The sequence below is a fragment of the Gekko japonicus genome, unplaced genomic scaffold (genome assembly GCF_001447785.1).
Source record: "Gekko japonicus isolate JY-2015 unplaced genomic scaffold, Gekko_japonicus_V1.1 scaffold5987, whole genome shotgun sequence".
Taxonomy (NCBI): domain Eukaryota; kingdom Metazoa; phylum Chordata; class Lepidosauria; order Squamata; family Gekkonidae; genus Gekko; species Gekko japonicus.
Window position 1 is genome coordinate 19,612 of NW_015163265.1, and position 6,832 is coordinate 26,443.

A 6,832-nucleotide genomic window follows, 5' to 3' on the forward strand; every position below is an offset into this window, starting at 1 on the left:
CAGCAGGATCTAAGAACCCACACACGGAGAAACCATGTAACTGCTTAGCTTGTGAAAATCGCTTTTCTCTTATTTCCCATGAAAAAGACAACCACAGACTGCCGAAAGAGATGAAAGCATGGAAACTCTCGTAAAGTGCTTGTGTCTGCCCTGAGTCCTGACCATAACATGGAAGAAATGATAGAAATATTTGGACTGAGGACAGAACTCCAATAAATCTCACAAGGAAGAAAGCAAGGATGTGTTCTGAGGGCGGAAGGAGATTCAAGACCCACCCATATCTCCTTAACCACACAGGAGAGGAAGCTCAGCACTACTCACTGTGTAGCAACAACTTGTAGCAACAGCTTGAGGCAGAGATCCACCCTTCCTGTTTGTCAGATAATCCACACAGGGGCAAAACTTTCCTATAGTGCGTTCTGGTGAGGCTCTTCTTTGAGTGTTTAGGTGTTGGAGGCTCAGAAATGCTCCAAAAGTAGTTGTATGAAGAAGAACCTTTTTAGTGGTTGTCCTCCCTTAGTCTGTCTGCCAAGCTTCTGTCTGCCAAGCTACTTCTGACATCTGCGCAACTGGCAAAAAACATACCTGTTTTCCAAATCCCGTGATGAAATAGACACATTGATAGCTGATGTCTGTGGATAGGTTTCAGGTGTCCATGAACTTGGATGGAGGGGGAAATTATCTCTTTATTTTCACTAACCTCTTACTGAAATTCAGTATTTCCTTCCTTTATGAATGTAGGCAACAAACCACAATAGTATTAGCAGTGCCTGTAATCTTGTCACCCAGAGAACTCACAGATTTTTTTTCACATCACATTACTGTTGTTGCAGATATCTCGAAATATCGTTTACACTCCTCACTACTCTGGAATTAGGGTAGTTATTAGACCTGCTGTTTGATTGCACGCGATCACAGTCTTCCTGTCTACAGACCCTTGTGTGACATAGCTGGCCGGGTATCAGGTAACACTGTGCCTACTCGTCATGCAGCCATGAAACAGTGACGCAGGTTGTTCCTGTGCTAATGACCCAGACATCCAAATTGATTTATAGTATTCCCTGTGTCTAATTTTTAGTTGATCAACGTGTGGGAGAAAGTGAGTCATTTTCAGTTCTGCAAAACTGGATAGTTCAAATGAGAATTCTTACCTCTCCATAATGCTGCACAGCTGACTGTAACTTAGTCAGGCGCAGGGGCTATGAGGGGACATTCAGCAAGGTCACTGAAGTTCCAAGTGCTATTTAATTAAGAAAGAAGCACATATATTACTGTATATAATTTAAAAAAAAATATTTTGTTAACTGTATTTCAGTATAACTGCCTTCCTTGGTAATCCTCTGTATATTGTTTTATGCATTTAAGGGGTCTGTAGGCTACACCAGACTGCCAAAGGGGCCCGTGGTTCAAGAAAGGTTAAGAACCCCTGTGAGAGAGGGAAATCCCTGCCTTAGAAGGACAAAAGCCGTTGGTAGGAAAACTGGAGGAGTGGGAGAGAGAGGTCTCTCCTCCCCACAGACATCTAGGAGGGGGGAGCATACTGCTTGGGGCACATCTCAATCAGCAGCGTATTCTGGGGTGGAGCTTGCACCAGGGACCCCCGAAAGAAGTAAGGCAAAGTGTTCTGGTGGTTTCAGTTGTAGCTCGCAGAGGGTTGCATGTTCTTTTTGGTACCTCTGATGTAGAAGTGAATAAATTTAGACCGAAATCTGGTTTCATGCCTACGTTTTTTGACCCTGCAGTAACAATCTTTTAAAGGTTAGTCGTTAGGGACTTGAAAACGTTGGAGGACAGATGTAGTAATTGGCGTAAATAAAACTGGATGTTATGCAGAACTTAGTAAAGGGAAAGGTTCCCTTGCTCGAAAGCCAGTCGAATCCGACTCTAGGGTTGCGGTGCTCATCTCCGCTTCAAAGCCGAAGAGCCAGCGCTGTCCGAAGACTTTTCCATAGTCATGTGGCTGGCATGACTAAACACCAAGGCGCACGGAACGCTGTTATCTTCCCACCGAAGTGGTCCCTATTTATCTACTAGCAATTTCTTGCTTTCGAACTGCTAGGTTGGCAGAAGCTGGAAGTAGAGACGGGAGCTCACTCCGTCATGCGGCACACTCGGGTCTCGAACTGCTGAACTACCGACCTTCCGCAGCCTGCAGTTCAGCGTCTTAACCACTTGAGCCACCGCAGGTCCTTTACGGAACTTAGTCATTGATAAATCAGTTATTGTAAAAGCTGCAGACAAAGGTGGCACCACAGTCATTTTGGCTACCAATACTTCCTTTGATGTTACATAGACATTTACAGGAGTCAGCCTTTTACCAACCTATGTGTCCGGATCCAACTCATCATATATTAAGTTTAATTAAGATTGTGGTACAAGAGGCACTTACTTTTAGGCTTATCAGTGGATCTATGGCCAAGTTTGTCGATGAATATTCTAAGATCCCAACATTTTATATATTACCTAAGGTGCATAAAGGTCTTAACCCTCCCCTCGGAAGACCAATTGTATCTGGAATAGGGTCCCTTTTAGAACCATTGGCTAAGTTTTGTTGACTCTTTCTTACAACCTTTTGTAGCTCTTGCTAGATCCATACAAAAGACTTAACCATTAAAATGGAAAATATCATTATCTCTATAGTATTTTCCAAACTCTGTTCTCCATGTGGATACTTATTTCCGCCAACAGAGGGCTCACCCCCCAACAGCTCAGGGGACTTTCTGGATATGCAGAAAAATCCAAAAAGTTTAAAAAAAACCTCAAGGAGGGTTGAATTCCCCCTAATACCTTTTGAAATGGCCTCCATAGGGATCTACTCCAGGCATCAACGGAGAAAGATTAGAACTGGGGCGGAGGCTTCTGTTTCTATTGGTAAAAACTAGGGGAAGGGGGAAAGGCCCATTGGTGTAGTGGCCAGTTTGGTGTAGTGGTTAAGTGCGCAGACTCTAATCTGGGAGAACCAGGTTTGATTCCCCACTTCTCCACTTGCAGCTGCTGGATGACCTTGGGCAAGCCATAGTTCTGTCAGAGCTGTTCTTGAAAGAGCTCTCTCAGCCCTACCTACCTCACAGGGTTAGGGTTGTGGGGAGGGGATGGGAAAGGAGTTTGTAAACCGCTCTGAGACTCCCAAGTGAAGGGCGGGGTATAAATCCAGTCTCCTCTTCTCTTCTTTGAGGGTGGTAGCCTTGGGTCCAGGCTTGACAATAGTTGTCAGTGCCAGGCTGGGGAATTCCTAGAGGTTTTGTGGTAAACCCTCAGGATGGCGGGGTTTGGGGAAGGGAGAGGCCTCAGAGGCCTCAGCTGGGTATAATGCCAGAGTCCAGCCTCCAAAGCAGCCATTTTCTCCATGGGAAGTTATCTCTATAGTCTGGAGATGAGCAGTAATTTCAGGGGATCCCCAGGTCCCACCTGGAGGCTGGCATCCCTAGGCAGCACCCTCTGGGTATCTGATTTGCATGACTCAGCTAGGCCCAGCTGCTTGCTACTGTTCATCAGCAGCCACTCTGAAATCCAACGTGATGTAACAGAGCTTCAGATTAGGGTCTGCGAGACCCAGGTTCAGACCCCCATCTTGCGGTGGAAGCTAGCTGGGTGATTTTGGACCAGTGACACACTTTTGGCCTAACCAACCTCACAGGGTTGTTGTGCAGATTAAAAGGAGGAAAGAATATGTAAACTGCTTTGGTCCGCACTGTGGAGAAAAGCTAATTTTCCTAGGTAGACGCTGTGGGGGAGGGGTGTGTGGAGATGGAAAGCTGAAGATAGGTGGGCAAGAAATAAGGTTGCCAACTCCAGGTTGGGAAATTCCTGGACATTTGAGGGTTAGATCCTGGGGACAGTGGGATTTGAGGAGGGGAGAAACTTCACGCTGGTATAATGCCATAGTCTCCATTCTCCAAACCAGCCATTTCCTCCACAAGAACTATCATTGCCAGCCTCCAGGTGGGGGCTGGAGATCACCCAGACTTACAACTGTTGTCCAGGTGACAGAGATCAGTTCCCCTGGATAAAATGGCTGCTTTGGAGGGTGGAGTCTATGGCATTATACCCTGCTGAGGCTGCTTGCCTCCCCAAACTCCACTGTCCCAAGGGTCCACCCCCAAATATCCAGGAATTTCCCAACCTGGAGCTGGCATCCCTAAGGTGAATTGATCTCTGTATCTGGGAGATCCGTTGTGATTCCCAGAGTGCTGCCACTGCTGCTGTGTGAGCCACTGTTGCTGTGTGAGGAGAGGAAGCAGGTGGGTGGCTGAGACCCTGAGAGCACCGCTGCTGCTGTGTGGGGGGGGGGAGGAAGGAGGCAGGAGACTGGGAGAGTGAGGGGGGCAGAAAGAGAGTGATGAGGTGGTGAGGCAGAAAAACAATGATGGGCAGAAAGAGAGGAAGTATGCGTAGAGATACAGAGTAAGAAAAGGGGAGGCAGAATGGAAAAAGAGTGAGAGAGGTAGGGGGAGAGGGGAGAAAGCAAATGTGTGAGGGATGGGATAACCATCTCGCAAGTTTTTTGTGTGTCTCCACTTGTATCCCCTGATTCTGTCTTAGCCTCTTTGGATGTATCTGCATTGTACACCAATATCCCCCATGAAGAAGGGTGTATAGTATTAGAAAATGTTTTAGAATCACATAGTGTAACGGAACCTCCCACTCATTTCCTTTTAGAACTCATAGACCTAATTTTGGAGAAAACTTACTTTAGATAACAAGACCAGTTCTACTGTCAAATTAGGGAATTGCCATGGGGGAGGCCTATGGCTCCAAGTTTAGCAAATTTATTCACAACATCTTGGGAAGATAAAAATATTGTGGACCCTACAGGTAATCCATTTTTTGATTGTATAATTCAATATAAAAGATTTGTGGTTGATATTCTGATTGTATTTACAGATGAGGTTAAATTTTTACAGTTTTCTGACTGGATTAATACATTTACATCCAACAATTAGATTTGTTAGTAAATTTTATCATGAATGTATTAATTTCTTAGACACTATTATTCATATAGAATCTAATCAGCAGTTGGTTTTCACAACATTTCATAAACCTATTGATAAAAATTCATATTTGAATTATGGCTCATTTTATCCACCACAATTAAAAAATAATATTCCATTTGGACAACTCCTGTGTCTAAAAAGAAAAGCTACTTTTATTGGATTTTATAATAGAGAGGCTGGGAACTTGATTCAATAATTTTCTAGGAAAGGTTATCCCTTTAAGATACTGCACCAGGCAAAACCTAGGGCAGAATCCAAGGACCGTGTTTGCTAATGGAGAAAGTACAACATACGTATCCCTGAATTCAATGTGCATTCCAATATACATTACTAGCATGCTCTATTAAAAATATAGTTTCTAAATACTGGCACATTTTATCGGATGTACCTGGATGCTCACAAAAACCTTTGGTAGGGTTTAGGAAAACAAGAAATTTAAGTAATGTGCTAATTAGATCAGATTTCAGTGAAATTCCCAAAACTTTACTGTCTAGTATAGCTCATTATTGCTGTGGGGAAAAAATATCAAGTTTGCCCATTGGCTGTAGAAACTAAAGAATTTTGCCACCCTAAAGGGTTGGGGCTCTTGGAAACTCTCAATTTACAAATTGCAATGCCAAGAACACAATACATTGTGGAAATGTGATTTATTATATATTGGCATGAGTACCCGACCTATTAAGGTCCGTATTCAGGAAGCATGGATGGCTTCAAGAGGGAATTGGATAAACACAAGAAGCAGAAACCTGTGATACTTGCGGGGGGGAGAGAAGGAGCTCCACGTGGAGGAGGAGGAGGAAGCAGCCACAGGTGAGCCTTCTCCGCCCGAGTACCGCAGAGCTAAGTACTGGGTCCGATGCTTTTTAACTTGTTTGTTAATGATTTGAAGTTGGGAGTAAGCAGTGAAGTGAACTCATTTGAAATACTGTGTGCAGTTCTGGTCACCACACCTCAGAAAGGATATTATAGCATTGGAAAAAGTTCAGAAAAGGGCAACTAGAATGATTAAAGGGTTGGGATACAGTCCCTATGAAGAAAGGTTAAAGTGCTTGGGGCTGTTTAGCTTGGAGAAATGACGACTGAGGGGTGACATGATCGAGGTTTACTAGATTATGCATGGGACAGAGCAGGTATTTTCACAATACAAGAACTTGTGGGCACTCAATGAAATTGCTGAGTAGTTGTGTTAGAACGGATAGAAGGAAGTACTTCTTCACCCAAAGAGTGATTAACACATGGAGTTCACTGCCACAGGAGGTGGTGGTGACCACAAGCATGGACTGCTTCAAGGGGGAATTGGATAAACATATGGAGCAGAGGTCCATCAGTGGCTATTAGCCAGAAGGTATAAATAGGAACTCTTGATTTGGGGGCAAGTGATGCTCTGTATTCTTGGCGCTTGGGGGGGCAACAGTGGGAGGGCTTCTAGTGTCCTGGCCCCACTGGTGGACCTCCTGATGGCACCTAGTATTTTTGGCCACTGTGTGACAGAGTGTTGGACTGGATGGGCTGTTGGCCTGATCCAACATTGGCGTCTCTTATGTTCTTATTTCTCGAATAAAGAATAAAATCCAGGAGGCACCAATGGTAAATCATTTTACAGAAACCTCCCATTCTCCTGAAGACTTTAAATTTCTGGTATTATTTCAGTTTCATTCACTCACATATTATTACAAATATTCCTTGAGTTCTACTACAGGAGGAAGCTTTTTTAATATACACAAATTTTAAACTGTTTATCTGTTAGGTTTAAATCAATCTTTAGACTTAATTTCTTTAATTTTATGGGGCTGTATAGCTTTTTAGAAAACATCGTATCTATAATTTTTGACACCTGC